The sequence below is a fragment of the Mustela nivalis genome (assembly GCF_964662115.1).
Source record: "Mustela nivalis genome assembly, chromosome: 2".
NCBI lineage: Eukaryota > Metazoa > Chordata > Mammalia > Carnivora > Mustelidae > Mustela > Mustela nivalis.
The window spans coordinates 106,437,136-106,448,631 of record NC_139021.1 but is presented as its reverse complement, the minus strand read 5'-3'; the positions used below and the strand labels follow the sequence as shown (position 1 = coordinate 106,448,631).

The 11,496-nt window shown below is 40.0% G+C and overlaps 1 pseudogene across 1 annotated transcript in view; it reads right to left on the bottom strand.

Annotated features, from left to right (window-relative positions):
- Positions 1-9,377: 9,377 nt before the first annotated feature.
- The window catches only part of LOC309859326 (protein phosphatase PTC7 homolog pseudogene), a 46,925-nt pseudogene continuing 44,806 nt past the window's right edge, over positions 9,378-11,496 (bottom strand). Inside the window, exon 2 of the transcript in view lies at positions 9,378-10,587. The product of the transcript in view is annotated as a protein phosphatase PTC7 homolog pseudogene (transcript). The remainder of the gene's footprint in view (positions 10,588-11,496) is intronic.

The following is an 11,496-nucleotide window of genomic DNA, read 5'->3' as shown; positions in this document are numbered from 1 at the left end:
GGGTTTAGAAAATATGAAAGCATCCTAATAAATCTAATAAATGCTGCATAAAACCAAATAAAATGTAAACCATGCTTATTTGGGCAACAGAACCTTTAGCAAAAGAAATGTCCTTGAAAATTTTGTGCTTATTATTAACCACGGGTACAAATGTACCCTATTATATTTAGCTCAAATATTCTCATTTGTAAATCTGCTCCATTTCACCCCAGCCTCTTTTCCTATTCCTTCTCTGCCCTAATTTTCTCTTCTCCTCCCATCATGTGATGCTCCAACCCTGACTTGAAAGTAACATAAATTTAATGCTGAAAGTAACCAGCATCCTATAGGCTGATTGGAATTGCTGAGCTATTAGTAGGAATAAAAATGGCTCAATAATTTCTAGTATTCCAGTCTTGTTAATGTCACCCCAGGTGTAGGGAGAGATAAAGAATATTCAATATCTTCACTGTAATAATATGGAAACAAACTACTGGGTTTTGATTCATCATTGGAAACAAGCAGACAATTCCATTAGAGGCAAGCTTGAGAAACATTAGGAAAATGTTTTTGAATACTTCCTCCTGTTCCTTTTGAGGGAGCAGGCTCTGTTTAAGGAAATAGGCTGCTGCCCCAGAGCCCCATCTTAATTGACTTCAGCAAAGACCATCCCTGGCTTGCCGTGGTTCCCTCCACTCTGTAAAGGAAGCAGACCGCAGGGCGAGGAGACACAGAGAGCACCAGGCTGGGCCACTGCACGCCACCACTGGGCAACCAGTGATTGGGAAAAAAGGCTAATTGCTCTAATAATCAACAATCCTTAGTCCTTTGTGTTCCAGACATACCTCACTGTGAACTGAGATGCGGCAAGGAAATGCACAATATTAGCTTCCTTAAGAGGGATGTCCTTGGGCCTGGACACAAGTGCACTGTCTTATGTCATTTTGCATCAACCCACAGCACTCAGAGCAGATCCCTGAGCAGTTAAAAGACACGAGTAATCTTATTTTTCATTTGAAAATTCTAAAATTCTACCCGTGTAGTATGACTAATAAATTGGAAAAAGAAACAAACATATTCTTTTTTTTTCCCCAAATACTGCAATGTTCTAGAATAATGTTTAAAAGCAAAATTCCTCCCTCTTTGGAATCTTAAATAGACGGTACACTCCTATAACCACTCTTTATCATGTAAGTTGACAAGACATTTATCAGCTTGAGTTGAAATAACAGCCTGCTCTAAATTCAGACTTAAACACAGGTGAAAAGCTCAACTTTGGGGCCATTCATTTTGGAGATTGAATTCAAGTAGAACAGAAGTGGTAGATGTGTGGTGGGGGGGAATATAGAAGTGAGCAACAAGTCCTAGCAATGCAGAGGAAGAAGAGGCTCCCACATGTCTTGCCCTGTCCCCTCTATCCTCCTCCAACACACCTAGACCAACTGAATGCCACCATTTTGCACCCAGATGACTCATCCATCCCACAACTTCCTCCTTGGTTAATGCTTGGTGCCACTGCTATCACATTCACCCAAGTCACGGGTACCCTCTTCTTTATGTGACCTTTTCATATTCTTAGCAATCCTACATGCAAGTCAGTTTTATTGACAATTCAGGATGAACATGGAACTTGGTGGCTGCCCAACAATTTCTAGGGATGATTCATATTCTCAGTTAATTTTTTGTGTATGTATTCTATAAACATTCTACCTACTGGGAAAAAACAAAAACAAAAACAAACAACAACAACAAAAAAAAAAAACAGGAATAATCCCCAAGCCGTTTGTTGGATATCTGATGGTCTCCACTGAAGACTGTACATAGGCACAGTCATCTGCTTTGTGGGGGTCATGGGACTTGATCCCTCATCTAGGCAGAAACATATCACCCCAATTTCAGAGAGGCTGTAACACTATTCAGAGACCTTTCCTTCTGACAGCATAAATTGGTAGTCAGATAGAAAGAAGTGGTGATGAACATGGTCATTTTTTTTTTAAGGATTGAATAAAATGGCTTATGACAACAGCCATTTGGGACACAAAGAAAAAGTTCAGATGACTGTCATCATCTTACAAATGAAATGTCAACATCTCATCAATCCATTAAATAAAAAACACAGATTGTAAGCAGTTTCCATGCAGTTGTGAGAATACAGTCATTCTCTAAAATGTGATAGAGGGAAGATGGCTTCTTCTCCATCTAGGATATGCACCACAAGCCTTCCTGGAAGCCCTTTCCAGGGATCTGTGGGCAGCTCTCCCACTGCCCCACAGCTCTAAAGCCAGAGAAATCACATCTAGAGTAAGAATGAATTTTTATTTTCAAGATTTCCTTATTAATTCGGGGTCTCTTCTGATTCCATACAAATTTGCTCCAGCCCTTTGAAAAACACCAGTGGAATTTTTATCGAAATGGTATTAAAAGTATAGATTGCTCAAGGCAGTATAGACATTTTAACCATGTTTATTCTTCTGATCTAAGAGCATGGAATGGTCTTCCATCTTTTTGTGACTTCTTCAATTTCTTTCATGAGTAAAACTGGTGGCATCACGTTACCTGATTTCAAGCTTTACTACAAAGCTGTAATCACCAAGACAGCATGATACTGACATAAAAAAACAGACACATAGACCAGTGGGACAGAGTAGAGAGCCTAGATATGGACCCTCAACTCTATGGTCAAATAATCTTCAACAAAATAGGAACAGTGTGGATGTTCCTCAAGAAATTAAAAATAGAGCTTCCCTATGACCCTGCATTGCACTCCTGTGTATTTACCCCAAAGATACAGATGTAGTGAAAAGAAGGGCCATCTGTACCCCAATGTTTATAGCAGCAATGGCCATGGTCACCAAACTGTTGAAAGAACCAAGATGCCCTTCAACAGACGAAAGGGTAAGGAGGATGTAGTCCCTATACACTATGGAATATTGTGCCTCCATCAGAAAGGATGAATACCCAACTTTTGTGTCAACATGGATGGGACTGGAGGAGATTATGCTGAGTAAAATAAGTCAAGCAGAAAGAGTCAAGTATCATATGGTTTCACTTATTTGTGGAGCATAACAAATAACATGGGGGACGTAAGGAGATGGAGAGGAGATGGGAGTTGAGGGAAATTGGAGGGGGAGGTGAACCATGAGAGACTATGGACTCTGAAAAACAACCTTAGGGTTTTGAAGGGGTGGGGAGTGGGAAGTTGGGGGAGCCAGGTAGTGGGTATTAAGGAGGGCACGTATTACATGGAGCACTGGGTGTGGTGCAAAAACAATGAATTCTGTTATGCTGAAAAGAAATTTAAAATAAATAAATAAATAAATAAATAAATAAATAAATAAATAATTAAAATAGGGCTACCTGAAAAAAAAAAGAATGAATTTTGATCAATTTTACCATTTCCTTACTCCATTCAGCCACTTCTTTGTTGAGCCCTTCCAAAGGCTGAACCATATGTATGGAGGACTATGGCATTAGTACAAACAACCAAATTATCATTTATTCAAGGTGACAAAGATTTTCCTCCAATACATTGGTTTAAGAAAAATTATTTCCACAAAGAACATTCATCCACTGTTTCATTCTTTGGAAGTACTCTGTACTAATGAAATCGCCTCTAGCTTCACTGAGATAACATTTAGTTCTGGACATCATATAGTTGTCACTCAGCACCTGGGGAAAACCATGCACTGGAGAAGACAAGAAAAGAAGAAAAGATTTGTAGGGTATGGACAGAATGAAACCGAAGTAGCACTATTGTCACATTCATGATCCTGCATTTTTCTAGCAACCTTTTTTCTAATAACTTGAAGCTTTTCATGAATATTTGCTGCAGAAACACCATGAGATACGGTTTATGAATGGAGAAGACGTCAGGATCATTCTAACCCCAAGATTCCACCTGAGCTTTAGCTCCTGATCCCCTGACAGATAACTGTATGAGAAGGAAAGGGGTAGCAGTCATGCACTGAGCACCTCAGAAGCCCACATGTTTTCTCCAGGATCACCTCAGTTAACCTCTCCCCTGTGAGGCAGCTTCTGGGAGCATTTTATGGAGGTTCCCATGGGTCAACAAAATGACCCAAAGCATTCTGCCTTGAGGATATTGGAAGACTAATGAGCTCCAAGTGAATGCCTATTCCCTTCTCCATTCATGCCTACCCCTCAAATGAAATATAAGAGGGGTTCCTGGATTTTTCAGTTGGTTCAACATTTGACTCTTGGTTTCATCTAGGGTCATAATCTCAGGCTCATGGGATCGAGCCCCACATCAGGCTCCTTGCTCAGCCTGGTGTCTGCTTAAGATTCTCACTCTCCTTCTGCCTCTGCTCCTCCTCCCACTCATGCTTGTACTCTCTCTTTCTCTCTCTCTCAAATCAATAAATAAACAAAACCAGGAAGGAAGGCAGAGAGGGAGTGAGGGACACCAAACTGCCATTTGGGGAATGCAGAAGGCAGACAGGCCAAAATGACAATGCTCTTGGCATTACAGAACAGTGACTTATAAGGCAAACAATATTCTGAAGTAGATGCCAATTCCAGAAGAATTAGACGGACCTGAGAGAACACCCACACTGACCAGCCTAAGGTGATCTGGACACGTTTGTGCCATGGGTCAATGTGGAAAAATGGTATCACAATGTCAAAACATGGTATTATGGTGCCAAAGGCACGGACTAGTGACTCCTTTCCACCCCTCAACAGCTCTGCATGTCCATAAGCCCCTCACACAACAGTTGCACAAAGAACTTGCAAAATTTCCTCAATAAACTGAGAAATCTGGAATTGATGAGATGATTTACTATCAAGCAGAAATAGGATTTCATGATGGAAAATGAAATATTTTTAAAAATTACACTTTTGTCTTCTTTAGTAGATTTTTCAGATTGCCACTATGAAACCTTAAAATGGCTTTAGACCTTATTTTCAAAACAGGAACGTTTTCAAAGAATTGTTGAAATAGAATTGATATTTTCCAGCTGCCAAAGGAAAGTATATGATCTTCTCCTTATCCCTTTGTTTTTCTGTTTTCACCTTGAAAACTGGAACCCCCTCCTCTTGAAGACTAAAGCATTGTGCTGACCAAAGCAGAAATCATTAAAAAAACAAAAAAACAAAAAAAAAAACTCATCCTTTTTAATATTATAAGCTTATGGCTATTATAACCTTTTTTTTTTTTCTTTTTTTGGCTTGTCAGAAAGATTTCCTGTGTTACTCCACGTCCTCAGATATGGGAACAGGATATTGTATCAAACAGCCCCGCAAGGAGACAGGACATTCATTACCAAGATAGGAAAAACCCTGGCCTAATTATCAATTAATCCCAGTCCATCTTTGTTCTAGAAAAGCAGGAGGCTGTGAAGGTCAGAGGGCATGGATATTTACAACATCGTGTCCCTATTAAGTAACTAATGACCTATTTCAACTGTTGAGTCCAAAGAAATATTTTCTGGTTTCTAGCAAATGCCTGGGGTGGAGAGACAATTTTTCTCATATTAATTTTATTTTTATGGCCCTCAGAAAATTCTATCATATTAGGCAAATATGATGGTATTTTGAATTCCTCTGCAAGGTCTTTCTATGACACCTGCTTCCTGTGAGGTTCAGCAGCTCATTACTGACTGGTGAGCAAGATTCTTTGTAAAGTGGACGACACCCCCAGGCTGACATGAGCTTACTGGTCCCCATCATTTCCATTATTTGGCAGATCCTCTAAAATAGTTTTCCTTTTGTTTTTCAAATATTCACACCATAGTTAAATAAAGGATAATCCGTGCCAAAGTTTTCATTTGTTTTAGTTAAGACCAAAATCGGGAACAAATCTAACATTTGAATAATATTTTGTTCTTCCTTTCTTTTTTTTTTTTTAGTATAAATACTATATTTATTAAATATCTTTACAGTTTATTTAAATGTATTTACAGAACTATTCCTGCATAAGTTATATTTCAGACATCCAATTCAGGTCATTGCCTCTTGGGTAAGACAAATAATGATAGTCTCAACAGAAAAAAGCAGCTCATTAGTATACACAAATTAAAATTTGTTTCAGTATTTAGCCATCTTTGCAACAAACTACCTGCTAACAGTTAAAATTTTGACATGGACACTGCCGTTTTTTAGTTGAGAAATTCAATTTTGCAAAGAATTTTTTTAAATGAATAGAATCTAAATGCTTTTCTGCTTCATAGTTTCAATTTTATAAGCAGATTTGGGGGATTTTTTTGATCTTGTGAAATTTGTTAACTGCAAAAATGTGATAGTTTCTAGGGAAATTGGATGCTATAGCTTCTAACAAAGATAGCTGGTATAAGGTGACAAGGAACCATGAACTTATTCAAAAGTACAAACATTTACAGTTCTAGCCAATCTTGTTTACAATCTCCAAAATGATCAAAACTGACTCCGTGAATTCCCACAATTCTGCCTTGTTACTCGATGTGGTAGGTTGGTGGTACTAAAGGTGGTCCTGAAGGCGACTGTTCTATCTGGAACAAATGCAGTTGCTAGAAGAGGACACTCTCCTATCATGCAAAGCTTGAAATCTAGTTTCTACTCTAGACACAGCCCACCCCCCAGACATGCATACCTGGAGTGGATTCTTTTGTGATTTAGTACCTATCAACCATGTCAAGCCAGTACAGTAATTCAGGACAAATAACTTGTCTCCCCTACCCCCATTTCTTCTTTCAGTTTTTAAGAGCCCAATGGACTCTACTGCATTATCCAATCAGTGAATTTTTTTGTGTGTGCAGGCAGCTTAAGTTCACATGTGTTTAGAGTGCACATTTTAAAACAGAATAAAATAAAATAAAAATTTCAAGTTCACATGTGTTTAGAGTGCACATTTTAAAACAGAAAAAAATAAAATAAAAATTTCAAGCATGTGATAAAAATATTGATTTTTATAATACATTATTACTTTATAAATATAGATGGAAAAGCTATAAACTTCACTGGTCTTTGATGCATCCAGAGAGGGATAATTTGCCATTTGTAAATTAGAAATCCAAATTCTTTTTGTTATAAAAGTCCATTACATGAGGCAAATGTGTGTGTTTTATTCTGCTTGATTTAAAATGCAATTAACACACATCAAGTTCAGAATCAGACCCAACAAGTGGTATATCGCAGTCACACCCCACAGAGACTTAGGTTCTGTGACCTGGAAAATTCCAGTATGGGTCCAGCAGAGCCTCTAACTACTGGGAGTGGAAGGAGTGTTACTTGTTAAGCAGCACTCCAACTGACCACCCCCCCCATCACTCCCTGGCAGTCATAAAATTAATTGTGTCACACACAAAGGACAGGGCAAAAAGAAAAGCGAGAAAATATTCTGTGTCACTAATCTATAGGCCAGGTCCAAAGTCAGCTCCATTGTGAAACTCAAATTCTTTTCCAACTATTTTCATATCACTGACACCAACATTGTCGATTTCTAATGGTCATTTCTCAAAAAAGACGAAGTTGATTAAATGAGTCATGTAAAACATCACCAATCTAGCTTTATAAAGATTGTGTTTGATGGGTTAAATGAGAGCAGAGAAAAGCCAGTGACTTGACCAGCACTGCTCTTACAAGGAATTAAATGTAGGCATTGGAAAATTAATGCAAAATATATCCAGATCATAAGGCTACATACCTCTGACCAGAAATAATTAAAAACCCAAACAAAAGAACTGAAATTGTCAGCCCAAATATAAATGTATTCCTTCTAACAAAACCCTTCTGGATGCAACTTTCTTTACTTTTTAAATACACAGAGACTGCAAACAGTTTGTGCAAAATAAATGCCCCGCCACTTGCCAATCACGCTTCCATGTTTTATCGGAGCACGATGGGTACTCTTTATTTAAACAGAATGTAACTCCACCCAGCCCTCCCTGCCCAGTCCCCTATCTCTTCTACCAAAGAATTCTGTTTTGTCAAGTTAGGGTAGTTAAGGCATTCTGACATGTAATTAAAGGTGATTCAAAATAGATATCTAACATTATGCCAATTTAGGAATAGTATATAAATTACTGAACGGCTTACAAATGAATAACTCATTCTTATTATAAATGAAATGCCTGTTACAAGCATGATGCATTGAAATATAGTAATGACATGTACATGGTACATGTTAAACAATTTTAAATAAAACAAAAGCTTGACAGTTACTCAAATATACAGTACAAATTCACAAAAAAAAAATCTTTTAAAACAAGTTGAGGTAACCTCAAACGTAAGTTTTAATGCAATAAACCAGTGAATAAGTATCTCCTTTAGAGAAAGACACTTTCCGTATTCTCCTCCAGTAGATCCTCATCAGGTTTAATTGCATTCTCATCTATACACCAATGTTACCTGACTTATATATAAAACATGGCTTTAATTTAAGGATTTCTAAGTATATATACTTTTCTACCACCAAGTTAATGAAGGAAAAAAACTGACCCATAAATATATATCTTTACAGCAGTTGACTTGTACATAAACCTTAAAAATAAGTTTGAGTTTGCAGATAAAGGGAAAACTGAATGCAGGGTAGTTTTATAAGGAAACTATACACTGCAAGATGGCTATTCGGAAACTGTAAACATTAAGCTTGATTCGGACCCCTAATTTTCTGTGTAGGGCAAATGCAAATGTCAGATCATCACCAGGAGTTTTCCTCGTGGGCTCTTGTGCTACTGCCACTGCCCACAGTACTCTTTTCACACGGACTCCCTGAATTTGGTGCCTGCTCTACGGAAAGCAAGGCTAGTAATGAAAGGTCTGAGAGGGAGACTATGAGTAGCATGAACATCAAAACCCAACCAGATTCAAAGTTACAGCTGTCCACTCTCAACCTATTAGGCCTGTGGGCCTAGAGCTCCCACATAGGGATCTCCTATCAGAAAGCTGGGAGGAATTTCAGCCATAACATTAAAATTCCTAGGATTTTAGGAGTTTTATAATCTTGGGTAATATTTCCATTGAAAAAATCTGGTAGGGAGACTCCCCAAGGCCTCCTGCATAAGAGGCAGCCTTGGGGCCACAAGCCTATAATTTGGACTTATCAATAAACTGCCAGAACTTTCCTCATAGGAGCACAATTAAGCATCTTTTAAAAACCAGAAAAATATTTGCATCCATAGAACTAAACTAAATTTTTCTTCCAATTTTGAACGAAAAAGCTCCTGGGATGATGATTTCATAATCCAGAGCAATGTTTTAGAGCAGAATTATAAGCCCCTGAAAAATAGGAGTTTATAATGAAAACTTAAAGCCACACCAATCATCTAAACAAAGACTGTATAGTACATGTGTAACATTTCTTTTGATGATAATGTATGTTTCTAGTAGATGTACCATAACATACAATTTGTGTTAGACTTTTAAAATCTTTTTTACACACTGTAATTTTGAATTCACTCATTTTCAATACTTAAACCATTTTTAAAACATAATAGCCATTCTGGCATTGAAAACCTTCATTCCATCATAGAAAGGACAGTAAGAAGTGAAGGTCAATCTTCAAATCTTGATTCTCTTCAAAGTTGCTGGCAGATACAAGCTAGTGAACGACAGTAGTGGTTCTCCACAAAGATCTCAACCAGGTCTCAAAAAGACAGGCAAAGGCTTACATCACTGGCCTTCAAGATCAGTAGCAAAGAAACAGTCCTGCCAGCAGGATCAGCACACATGGCAGGGGAGAATTTGGGAAGATGAAAGGAAAGGCCAGAGTTGACACCTAGGCAAGTCAGTCTGTATACTCAGCCACTACTGAAAGAAGGACGGTGATGTCATCAGGCTTTCCACCTCTCACATTCAATCCGTTGTCACATGCAAACTGTGCAAAAGGTGACATATAATTTGGGTCATAGGCCAGCTCATGGGCTTGCTCAGCAAAGCTTCTTGCCGTCTACTGTATACTTTCATAATTTGAATTCTTTATTATTTTTTTTTTTTTTAGCTCCTGAAGAATCATATAATCAGGCATGTTGTCAAAAAGTCCATCTGTTGCCATCAGAATAATGTCTCCTAACTGGACATCAAAAGATGTGCTATCAGCAGCATCCGGGCTGTCACTCAGGACGACTCCTTCGGCTTCAGGTGGTGCAATTGAGAGCTGGAATGGAGTGTCGAAGTAATGCTGCTGCTCATCTGATCGGTGCACAACCTCACCACCCCTGACAACCAGAAAGCCTGAGGCACCCAGGTTTGCTGTGTGTAAGCGGTGACTAGTTCTGTCCAGCACCACGATGCAGTCAGTACTGCTACCAAGCAAAGGTACTTTATTTTGCAGCAACTCACAGTAGCTGTGGTGAGGATTCCGATGGGATTACTTCGGACGAACCGTCCGTATTAAGTCCCTGAGAACTGGGATGGATCAACTCCATAGTGTCTCCACCCTCCTACACCATCTGCAACCCCGAGCACGTCTGCCGAGCGGTGCCGGGCCACGAAACACGGGTCGTCCCCGTAGCACGCGCCCTTCTTGAGAAGGCCCTTGCGGAAGTCTTTGCTGAAGCTGAAGCCGGCCGTCACCAGCTCCTAGTCACCGCCACCGCCGCCAGCGGCCCTGGGGTCGGTCTGCGCGAGGCCGCCGAGCACGGCGCGGGCCACCAGCCGCCCATACGAGAGGACCTAGAACATCGCCGCCGCTGCCCGCCCCCCCCCCAGGAGGCGGGGGGCCCGGGGGAGCAGGAGGACGTGGAGGCCGGGAGCCCGCTTGCTCCTCAGCCGCAGCAGCGCCGCCGCCGGGGCGCTCCTCCGGCAGCCTAGAGTCGCCGCCGCCGCCCTTGCCCGACGCGCGGGGCCTCGCACACGCTCCACCGCGCGCACCGGAGCCTGAGCGAGGTCAGAGCCGGCGGCTCCTCCACCTCAGCCCAGGTGGGGTCCCGGCTGCAGCCACCGCTGCCCCCGCCATCTTCGGCTCCACTAGCGTGTTCCGGGACTTCCTTTCTTTTTTTAATTCAAATGATATTTATACAAATATTCTCCCATGGAAGGTGATTATTTCTGCCCATAATCTGGATCATTTACACATTTCAAAACAAATAAATGGAATCTTAGCTTTAAGAAAAGTCTTGGGTTTAAATCCAAACACTGATGACCACCTAATGGTAGCGACATAAGCCACAGAAACTCTCTGAGTTGTGTTTATTCTTCCACAGAATAATATGATACTGCCTATTATAAAGCTCTATGAGGGCAGGTAACTTGGGCCATTTTGTTCACTACCATATGACTGGTGTCAAGAATTGTGCCTGATGTATGGTAGGCACTAAATCAATAATAGTTGAATGTATAGAACAAACAGCAACCATAATAATATGACCACCTTTGTATGATTTATTATACTAGGCTAGTTGATCAGCAATAGTATTTAACTCTCCATTATTCAGAAAAATTTTTTACCCGGAAGAGAGTGAAGTAAATTGTGCTTCCACCACTGGAGAATTTGGAGGGAATGACTTCCAGGGAACCAAGACCCTGGGATCACATAGCCCACATGAAAATCTATCCCGAGGAAGTTAAGTACTGTTCACATCA